This window comes from Mus caroli, unplaced genomic scaffold, assembly GCF_978045245.1.
Source record: "Mus caroli unplaced genomic scaffold, Mus_caroli_1 scaffold_7, whole genome shotgun sequence".
Taxonomy (NCBI): Eukaryota; Metazoa; Chordata; class Mammalia; order Rodentia; family Muridae; genus Mus; species Mus caroli.
The window spans coordinates 142,695,955-142,708,058 of record NW_028227262.1 but is presented as its reverse complement, the minus strand read 5'-3'; positions in this window follow the sequence as shown (position 1 = coordinate 142,708,058).

Sequence of the window (12,104 nt, the reverse complement as noted above, 5' to 3'; positions counted from 1 at the left end):
TATTGAGCTTATTTCTATATCATGACTATTATGAATTATGCCACAGTAAACATGAGAGTCCAGCTATCTCATCCGGCTCCTCCTTGTGATTCCTTTGCATATGTAGTCAGGAGGAAGACAGTAGGGTCACGTGTAGTTCTATCTTTAATTTTTCCGAGGAGTATCCACCATGTTTTCCACCTGTGCTGTTTCCTTTCTCACTCACACCATACCATACAAAGCTCTCATTACTTCACAGCTTCATGAGCATTTGCTGTCTGTGCTTTTGGCTAATTCTAAAAGGCATGACGTATTATTTAATTGTCCTTTTTGTTGTTGTTTTCTTGATGATCAGTAATGGTGAGACACTTTTCATGTTGCCTATTTTTATGTCTTCTTTGGAAAAGTCATTTGTTTAAATTTCAACTGGGCTGCTCTGGGTTTTACCATTTAATGTTAGAAACTTTCATTTCTGTAAAAAGATATCAGATGTTTAGCAAGAAAATATTTTCTCCAGTTTGCTGTGCTGCCTTTTTATTGTGTTGGTTAGTTTCATTACGTTGCACAAATTTAGGAACTTTTGAGTTTTATCTTCTGCTTGTCTGTTTCTGCTTTTATTCTTTATAGTTTATAGTCATAATCCAGAAGCCATTGAATAGACCAATGGCTTGCAGCTCTTCTGTTTCTTTCTAAGTGGTTCATGTGGATTGGTGTGCATGCATGTATGTGCCTCTGTGTGTGTGTGTGTGTGTGTAATTAAACTTACTGAGTCAATATTACTACTATTTGATATCTAAATCATTAATCCTGGGCCTTGAAAAGAATTTCAATGTAAAAAGACATTCTTGGTGGGTGGGGGATGTCTTTTTGTCACAACAAAGCAAAATGTCTAGATACATACGATAGAAAAATTATAATTTTACAATATATGATCTTATTGTAATTAGCAATGAGTGAAGAAAATATGATATAAGCCTAAAAGTTAATAACGAAAAGTACTTAATCTACCATGAAGTGAAAGTGCAGCCCCCAAAACCCATCTTGCACCAAAACACATGTTCAAAAATAGATATTTGCATGCCCAAGACTTGTTTGAAAAGGCGATTATGGTCTCAAAAGCAAATCATAAGAATTTAAAAAATTTTGTAAATGCTGTATTTATATGACAGACAAGAACCACTCTGAAGGAATCATTATGGTTTGGGAAATGATATGCAATTTCAAAATCATCTAAATCATTTCAATTGCCTGTATTTACATTTATATAATGGGTATTTATAATGGTGATTATTTTAGAACTTACCTTGTTTTGCAGGATCGCACATTGGTTTCTATGGGAACCAAAATGGCTCTGAAGAGAAGCATTTTAAGAACTCTTTTCACATTCAGTGACTGTTAACTGAACTGTAAATTCTGTTTGTTAATGGTTTTTAACACTTAAATTTTAACATCTCAAGAAAAAAGTTGAGCATTTTAACTTTATAAATCATTTTAAATCGTTAAAAAAAATTAATGAAACATCTGGTCTATTGCAACGTTTTTACAAAAACAAAATAATTAGCTTTAGGAGCTAATGACCTATTCCCTTTATTGAATTCATAGGTGATTAAGTCACGCTGGCCACGTGTTATTTGCTTTTGGAAAACTCATACAAAGAAAAGCTTCCTGTGATACATTGATTCTATCTGCTTTATCTGCTAGTGAGATATGGATGTCTGTTTTCTTGCTTTTGTATAAATCCTTATTAAACAAATTGAAATCTTCTGCTTTTAAAGTTTTCCTCTACCTACATCTCACCCAACCTGCTATTACTTACTCAGGTCCCCTGTTGTACCTTGACTGTGAGAAGGGATTCTATCCCTGTTCCCACACCACATGGAACTTATTTTTACTGTTTTTTAAAAACAAGCTCCTAAGTCTTTGAATTTCAATTTTTCTTTCCCTTGGACTAGATTTGTAGATCATAAAAATCCAACATGTAGCTTATGTCTTATTTTTTTTTCAGTTTACTGTATTTAATTTTTCCCCACATTTCATGTTTTCTCATAAACTTTATTTAATTGCCTGGAAAAATGACATTTCACTATATGTTTATTTAATTCAGTCTCCAAATAATTAAAGCCCACTAGAAAGAAGAAAAACTTATTTCAAACAAGTACCAAAACTTGAAGTTTTGCTTCTACTCAACCTGTAACGGGACACCGCCCAGGGACACATGGCATCTCATAACTATACCCAGTCTCCAGAAGAATTCTCACAGTTGTTGCTGACATATAATCTAGGTTCCCAAATCCAGAAAGCACAGATTGCTGGCACCGTGTCAGGTGGCGGATGAGTAAATCCCAGGCTGTTGGATTTGCTTTTCCTGCTTCTTTTGGATTCTGGTTTCTTCTTGCTGTTGCCTGGTCCTGATGTTGGATTATTGGTCTTTGAATAGTTTCAGAAATGGAGATGTTAGGATCTCTGTGATGAAGAGATTATTCTGTAACTTGGCTGGGTGGATAGTCTATGAGATTGTGGTGATTTTAAGATGCCTTAAAAGCATTTTAGTATTGAATTATCACATGATATCTCATGAATATGTGCAGTTATGAATAATAATTTTTAATAGTTATAAATGTTTATATGAGATAAATTATGAATTGCCCCACAAATACATCAGAAACTGGTAGCCAGGGTTTAGGGAGAAATTATCAATTGATTGTGTGTTCAGCTCTTTGTTTTTCTTTCTTTTTCACAAGCTCAGGTTGTTTATTGTAGGGGTCAATGCGGGCGTACATCCCTTTGAGTGTTCTGGTTTTTAAGTTGACCTTAACTGAAGTAGCTAGAACACAGTGGAAATACAAGTCTAATGGGACTCTTTGGAAGAGAGAGATTTCACTTCAAAGGCATTTCAATCTAAAGGTAAGGAATGAAATTATCTCTGATAGATAGGGTCCTTCAAAATGTGCCTGTCCATGAGTGCGACAGGAAGCTGCCATGAGCATTTAGGACTCCCTTACAGCAGCCTGACAACACACGCATCTGACGCTGCGGTTCTGTAGTTTCGAAACATAGGTTCATGGCATTTGAAAATTTTTAAATTTTACCCTCTGCCACAAATAGAGACTTTGATTTAACATAAATTACTATTAGCCAGAAAACAAGAGGTGTCATTTGAATTTTACAGTACTGAGAATTATTTATCATGTGGCACCCTGAACACTGGGAAGTGGGGTGCTTTTACCCCTGAAAGATCTCTTTCTAGCTCGAGAGTCTTATATTTATTTCCACACAACTGCAGTGAAGGCGGCTGAAGTAGCTGCTCTTCTCTCCTATTGCAAAGACAGAGACAAGGAAGCAAATGGAATGAGTGACCTGTCTGATATTACACACTTACCATGGAAACATTAGAGTTTAATGAACACCATTGCACAAAACTCACTTTTATTCTCATGAAAAAACAAACAAACAAACAAACAAAACAAAACAAAACCTGAAAGCACACCAGGTTGATTTTGCAGTAAACTGAACAGACTCACCATTTTATACAGTGGATGCTCGTGCATTGTCTTAAGGCTTTAAAAGAACAGCATTGTGTTAAATTTGTTCAGTGGGTGACTAGTGGAATTACACAGACAGCAAATTAAGGTGAAGACATGGAAGGAATTCAATAAGCAAAAGCAAAATTAAACAAAGAGAAGGACAGAAGCCTACACTAAGAATGCATGCATGGTTTGATTTAAACGCCAAGAGAACAGAAATGTATGTCTTCGCTTCTTTGAAAGATATAAAATGCTGAAAGAGAAAGGAGCTTGCTACCTTGAACTGTAAATAGGAGCAGTAAAGGGAAAATAAGAAAGGTTTAGACAACACGCAGAGACTTCTTGTTCATTGTCAGGAGTATTAGATTTGTTGAGTGGGTGCCCAAAGGAATCTCTGAAGATATTTGAAACCTCGCTAAACAAAGCCATGGACATTGTATTGTGAAGCACAAGACTTAATGGCAAGAGGGGAAGCCCGGATCAACGACAAGGACTTTTCCAGCTCTAATTTCTACTCTTCCATAGTTCTGTGAAGAATAGTTGCTGAATTGCTTGATCAACCCAGACAAACAGAACTCAACACAAGAACAAAACCTCAGACAAAACAATAAAGCCAGCCAAAATTGAAACACGCCCCAAAAGATAAAAAAAATAAAAAGAAAAATCCCTAAACCTTGCATCATACACCATAGATGACAAATTTAGGCCCTGGCAGTCTGCCCAGAAGAATAAATTCCAGAAGACAGGATCCCTAGCTAGCAAGCCCAACAAACAGGTTGGGAGAGTTTCACTGGCTTGCAAAATGTACCTGATTAAAAGACGATAGCAGGGAAAATAGTGACAGAGGAAAGAAACATAGATTCAGAACCTCCTTTAACCCCGAATTAATTTGTTCATTCATTGTGCAAGGGTGTACCGGGAGCCTACTGTCAGTCAGTCACTACTCTAGGACTGAGCACGTGAGTAAGCAGAACAGACAAGAGATTCACCCTTTGGAGTTTACATCTTGGTGAGAGAAACAGTAATCCATTGCCATCATCTGCCATATCTTTGGTTAGGAGGTAACAATGCCAAATAGGCGAGGATAAGCAAGAGGAGAAACGGGGGCTGGACTGTGTAAAAATGGAGACCAGAACTCGTGGAAAGGGAGAGGGCCTAAGCAAGACTAGGAGGAAATGCAGAGACCGTCAAAGACATTTTAGAGGAAGAACATTCCAAGGAAGGAGACCCCTCTAACCTGCTTTGTTTGAGGAACAAGGATGAGGCCACCGTGGGGGGAACATTAAGACATGAGGCCAGAGATGTTTTCTGGCTATGACAAAGACCTTGTCTTTTCCTCTCAGTAAATTTCCCAAAACTTTTGCTTTGAAAATATGAAAAGCTTAGTAACCATGTTAATTCATAATTCACCAACTATGAGGTGCCACACTCCCTGAACCACCACTTATATGCTGCTACTATGTGTCCAGTCAGGGTGTTCAAGGGGTGGTGCTTAACAGTGTGACCTAGCACTGTGGGGTGCTAGCACAGCCACATGTCCTGTAGTTACTGCTGTTTACAATGTTGGAAGAATCATAAGTATTAAAACTCAGGATATTTGCTTCTTTATTTGAATGACAATAAGAAGTATCTAAATTGCCATGTAGTCCCTAGTGTTTGTGCATATAGTGAATGTATGTTTGTTGTAATAAAATTCCAAAATATTGGCAATTCTATTACAGGTTCATTCACTTTGTAAACGTTCTTACTGAGTGTTTGGCAGATATTTAAAGGTAGCTGGGAACTTAAGGATCAATCTAGAAAACAAAATAAATTTGATTGTAAGATGTAATAATAAAAGAGATGTTAGATTTTTCAGACGTTTAAAAGGTAGCTATTGAATAAGGTAGAAAAACCATGGTTAGTGTTCATTAATTAACTGAAAAAAGTTTGAGTGTCTGCTGTGTTCTAGACAGAATCCGTTAGACTCTGCAAATACAACAGTAAGCAACACATGACAGCCTAGGGTGTAATATGTGACTTCATTACTATTCTTTTCAGACAGATTACTGTTTTTTTCTTGTAAAGCAATATATACTAAGGAGGGGGGGTCAATTCAGGTTTATACACAACCCATTATCACCCATTATCATGAGATGACTCATGGCAGACTATCTCTGGTCAATTTCTCAGTCATAGCTGACATTTCTGAATGTTGAAGAATTTCAGAAGTGGAAACCAACACAGGTTTGACTCAAACTTCTGCAGTTCTATAGGACAGCCACAGTTACATGAGGATAGATAGTGGGCAACTGAAATGTGATGATTCCAAACAGAGATGCACCCTAAAGTACACTGCATTTTGACTGATTGAAGATTTAATATGAAAAAAAGAGTATGCACCTATCAAAAATTTATATTGATAATGTTTTGAAATGCTATTTTTGATACATTGGGTTGAATAAAATACATTCAAATTTGTTCCGTTTTTAACTTTCTAGAACTGTGACTACAAGAAAATACAAGTGTGTGTATGTGACTCATTTGTGCTGTGCTAGAGGATCTGTGTTGGTGCCCCAGATCAGCTTAGTACTGATATAGAAGTGGTACCATTAGTAACTACTCACTAAACGGCTGGCCCTTTTCAAGCACACCCCCTGTGTTAAAACATTTGATCCTCACAATAACCCTGCAAGGAACTATTTTTTCCAGATGAACAATTTAAGACATAGAAAGGTCAAGAAATTTGCCAAAGGCTGCACATGTAGTGAGTGGAAAAACAATTATGTTTGAAAAACTGTCAATAAACCACTGGCTCTCAAAGCCAAGTGAACATTAGAGTTACCTGGAGCGCTTGCTAAAGCATCTCTGAGCCCAGCCCTGGGGGCTCTGACTCAGGAGCTGGGTGTAACCTGAGAATGGACATCTCTAAACTTGCTTCTGCGGAAGGCTGATACTGCTGAGCTGCAGACCAGGGTTTGAGAAGTCCTGAGCAGATCACCACCCCATGGCACCTCCTTCTTAATAAAGTCAGCAGCTCTTCCTAGCTGTAGTCATGTTTTTCTTGAAGTACAGGTAGTCCAAATATCTGACTTACATAGCATCAAAGTCTCCATTTTAAAGAGTATAACTCGTGATTTTTACTATATTTGTAATTTTGCAATGACTGTCACTAATTCTAAACCATTTCTGTTACTATACAGAAAACTCCAATACATTATATATGACATGTCTTTTGTGTTTAACTTCTTTACCCAGCATGTTTTAAGAGTTTGTCTATGTTAAAATACATATCAATGCCTTTTTCCCATCTTATGGCCAAATATTATGTAATTATATATGTACAGTACATTTTGTTGATTCTTCAGTCTATGGGCATTTTGGGCAGTGTCTCTATTTTGACTATATGTTTTCATTTCTCTTGGGATGTAACTATGAGAAGATCTAGTATGTTATTTACATTTCTGTTTCTGTGATAAAATGTCATAACCAACGGCAATGTAAGGTAGTTGATGGTGATTTGTGGTTCTGGTGGGATAAGAGTCAGTCATGTTGCGGAGTCATGACAGAGAATGTCAGGGGCAGGAAATGGAGAGTGTGTGTCTTTTATTAGGAGCAAAAAGAAGAGAGATGGAACTGGAAGTAAGGCAAGCACAAATAGCCACAATTCCCACCCTCTATGATGTACTTCATCTAGTAAGGCCACGCCTCCAAAACCTTCCCAAACAGCATGACCAGCATTGGACTAAATGTTCAGATACTGGAACCTGTGGGACATACTTCTTACTTATTTCACTACATGCCACAAGCCTGGAGCCATCCCTTTTATAGTAATATGTTTACACCTTTAAAAGACCGGTTGGATTGTTTTAAAGGGCTGTGCCATTTTATATGGCTATCAGCAATGTATGAGGATTCCATTTTCTCCATGTTTTTGCTGCAGCTTGGCATTTGCCTTTTTTTTTTTTTTTTTTTTTTTCTGAGACAGAGTTTCTCTGTGTAGCCCTGGCTGTCCTGGAACTCAGTCTGTAGACCAGGCTGTCCTTGAACTCAGAAATCTGCCTGCCTCTGCCTTCTAAGTGCTGGGATTAAAGGTGTGCGCCACCACTGTCCGGCTCGTTTTTGTTTGTTTGTTTGTAGTGACGAAGAATTGTTTCAATTTGGCCCTAATCTGCATTTTCCCTAGTGACCATGACACTATATATCTTCTTTATTTGCTCACTGGCTCACAAGACATACATATAGGATTATCTATCTGTCTGTCTGTCTGTCTGTCTGTCTGTCTGTCTGCCTGTCTGTGTATTGGGATCAAAGGCATGTGCCACTACACCTGGCCAATGAGATTATTATATATTCTTCGTATAAGTTCCTTATGATACGTAATTTACAAATAATTTCATTCATACTGAGAGTTAGCCTTTACCTATATGACAGTATCCATTGAAGCAAAAAACAACTAGGGTTGATGAAATACAACTGTCTAACTTTTTTCTATTAGTGAATATACTCACGAATCCCATTTAAAACCATTGTGTAATCCAAAGGCATGAGATTTATACTGATGTTTCCTAGTACGGAGATGTGACTCTCACATCAAGGTCTATCATCATTTTGGGTTAAACTTTGTTCATGGTATGAAGTACGAGTCCAGTCCCGCTCATTTTCACGTGGATATCAAATTGTCCTAGCATTATTTGTTGATTATAGGATCCATTTAAACTTTAAGTAAGAACGTTTTATAGGCTATATTAATTAATATTTCATTAATATAAATTATACTACTTTTCCTCTCCACATGGTTGCCTACTTCTAGAAAATCTTTTTAATCACTGTAATTAGAACAGAATAAATGTCTTCTGAATTAAAACTCCAGGTTAGTAATGAATGACCGTAAATTGGCTTGCACAATTCTACTCTGCCATTTACAAAGTAAATTATACAAAGTACTAAGATCTTAACATTATGTCATTCAGCATTAGTTCTCTATCTAAAGTTATAGAAGGCTAGACAAAGGAGTGTTTATTGTCAATGAAGCTCCTCTCTGATTTAATAGTAACATTTTATTGTTGCCTGTGCTGATGCAGCCTATCTTACTTGTGCTAGAAATACAACCTGGAAACATGGAGAATCATTCCCACATATTATTACGATTATTTGATAGATGGACTTTACATAAGAAAAATTGTGGAAAATAAGTTTTAAACAGTTTTAAAATAAAAACAAAAATCTAGCCCTGCCCAAGTGCAACTCACAGCAACTGGTAAATTATATACACGAATACTTCCTTTCCTGAGGAAGTCAGGTAAACAGAACATGAAACAACAGGGAAATTATTGAAATGTTATAATATGGTTGTTGTGAGGTTTAAAATACAAACATTTTAATGTGTGATACATATGGCATCCACAAAAATATAAATTGTAAGGTAAGGGCTTTTTGTTATATCCCCAAACTAAAGGCATCCAGACTTGTGATGGGATAATTGAGGCTCCTGGATGGACATAACCCTGTGGTACCACAATTATAAGAAGAGTTGCAAGCAAGCCATCTCAATTTTCAGATTATATCCAGTTCTTTATTTCTACTTGTGCCTATTGTTATCCTGAGATTATTTGTGAAGCTGGTAGCTGGAGAGAGGAGAAAAGTGATCTTCTTAGATAGACTTGGGATTGTAGCGAGTCAGCTATTCTTCCGACTTTGCAAAGCACATGTAAGTGCAAGCATTGGATGAGCTTCTGACCTCAGAAATGGATGAAGGAGGACACATAGGTGACTGCTGAGTGCCAGCAACATTGCTGATTACGGTGATGATAATGAAATTGCAAACCAAGCCTCAAGGCCTTGTGGCTCTGTGTACTTCAGAGACATGTGTATACTCGGTGAATTCAGGTAACTTGTGTCAGTAGAATGACAGAAACAGGAAGAGAAGAAATAAGTCATTCACTCTCCCTTTTCAGTTTATTGACTCACACTCTAGCAATACTTGGGAGGGGCATTGCCATCCCAGTGATATAATCCACAGGGGCTGGTTCCTGTACTATGAACAAGTCCATCAAATCTGGTAGTAGACTCCTGATACTTAGCCAAACTGAAACATTGTCCATGAAGAGCAAGATAATCAGTTTTCCCTCATTATTCATTCTGAGCTTCATGTTTATGAACAGGAAAAAATAAACCCAAAGGGTGTCATCCTCCAACCGCAGGCAGGAGACTACACCTGAGAGAATTTTACATAGATTTTTAAGCTTCTAAAAAACGTCTCCATACTTATTACCATCTTATCTGGTGTCAGCATTCCTATGGTACAAAACTTCTAAACCAGAAAAACTGTGCGCCTCTCTACAGTTTACAAGAGAGTGCTCTGCTCTAACACAGCCCATTGTAGAAATGAACAGAAAGTGGAACTCTGGGAATAGAAGCAGTACAGCAGTATAAAAGAGATGGTAAATGAAGAAAGTGGAACCTGGTCTACAATCTCCAAGTCATAAAGCATTTGAAGTCAAGTGTAAAGTCCAATGAATTTATGCCTCATATAATTCTTGTGAGTATCTACCATGAGTCAGGCTTTCATCATTGTGAGTTCTGTGGACCCATCTGAGAGAAGAAAGACACCTTGGGTAAGAGAGTGGACCTACTAGGTTCTTTTGCATACCATGCCTGTCTTCCTGTTGCTATCACAGATGGTTTTTCTTGAAGCAGGAACCAATAATAAAAACCCACAAGCTAATGGAACACAAGTGATGCCCATAATTCACTCTTTCCACCCAGTTCCTGGTGTAGGCACAATGGCATCTCCTTTGAGAACCTGTAGTCACGCTTGCTATATTGGGGTTCCTTTGATTACATAGGCAGCAGTTTTGCACAAAAGTGTGTTCCTGACTTGAATAACTCGTTTTACATCATATTGCCTAAGGACATTGCCTAAGGACAATTGTGTATTAATATGAAGGACCCCAAAACGTTGCATAAGGGTGGAGGCTGGATACACAAAAACCCAGCACCTAGTATTTTATGATTAAACAAAAATGTGCACTCTTAAATATTAGAGAAATTGTCTTATTCTAATTCTGGAATTAACCTAATTCCAGAAAATTATTCCAATTCCAGAGAAAACAACAACAGCAACAAAAAACAACCAACCAAAAACCCCACAACCCCCCACCCTCACCTGTGGTCAGATCCAGTCTGTACATGTGGTGCCCCGGATGTCTTCTTCCTGAGCAAGCACTCCCCTTGTCTTGGAACATCATAGCCAGCTTGGCAAGGATATGTTTCTTGCATGGAAGGGCTGATTCATCAAATGTAGACTTGCACATCTGGGTCACACTGTGTCCTGGGTTTTGAGAACACTGCAGGAGCCTGGGTGTGGACTGTCTGTGCAGGTCTGCCCCCAGCTTGTGTCAGCAAGTTTTCGTATTTGAGCAAGGTTAAGAGTCTGTGCTCATGTGTAAGAAAATTTTAAAAAGCATAAAATCATAGTATATGGGCCTTGTTACTCAGAAGCTAATTGGTTCTGGCCAGTGTTTGAACGTCATTTTAAAAGCTGTGTGGTTAGAAAGCTAGACCAACCATAGTTTTTTTCATGTACTATCTATTAGCTCATTAAACTTTTTTTTTTTTTTTTTTTTGGTTTTTCAAGACAGGGTTTCTCTGTGTAGCCCTGGCAGTCCTGGAACTCACTCTGTAGACCAGGCTGGCCTTGAACTCAGAAATCTGCCTGCCTCTGCCTCCCAAGTGCTGGGATTAAAGGCGTGCGGCACCACCGCCCGGCTAGCTCATTAAACTTAAGAAACCTACTCTAAGGGAGGATTTGATCTATTTTACAAATTTACAAATGACTCTTTTTTCCTTCAATTTCAGGAATACTTTTAGTAAAATGTTAATTTTTTTCAATAAGGTTAAATTTGCCTTGGCCAGTCTTCATCGATCTGGCTTTCTTTTAAACCTACATACTATACATTTAATTAATTTTACTTTTGGATAAATTTTCAATATCTCCGATTAAAAACAAAGATAAAGAAGTTAGAGATTAGGCTGTTTTCTAATCTCTAATTCTAACTTGAAGATGGGAAAAGGCTTACTTACTAATGCATTTTTTTTTCCTGGAGAAAACACATTTTCTGTGACTAAGAAAAGAATGACTTTGTGACTCTGTTCAGTTCTTTCAAGAAACAGCAGGTCAGGAACAGAAGGTGGCAAATTTTAAGGAATGTATTAAGAGCACACTCTCATGTGGCCTTCTATTTATTATCTGAATATTGTATCCCTGTAAAGAACAACTTCAGATTTGTCTTTTTCAAAGGAATTACATAGCTAGTGAAGAGGGTCTCATCTGTCTCCCACTAAGTCTTGTGAAGGAATGAGCTAGTGTTGACACAGCATTCTTAGTCCATGCCTCATCACATTTCCTTAGCTTTACTCAACATCTCTTTTTATTTCACTCCAAGATCCAATCCAGGAGAACACATTGCATTCAATCTATGATCACATGTCCTTAGGGGCCTCACAGCTATGACAATGCTTGGAGTATTTTGTAGGATGTCCCTCATTGAGATTTTTCTAATGCTTTTCTTGTGATTTTGGGAGAAAGACCATGGGGTAAAGTAACTATTTTATCCCATT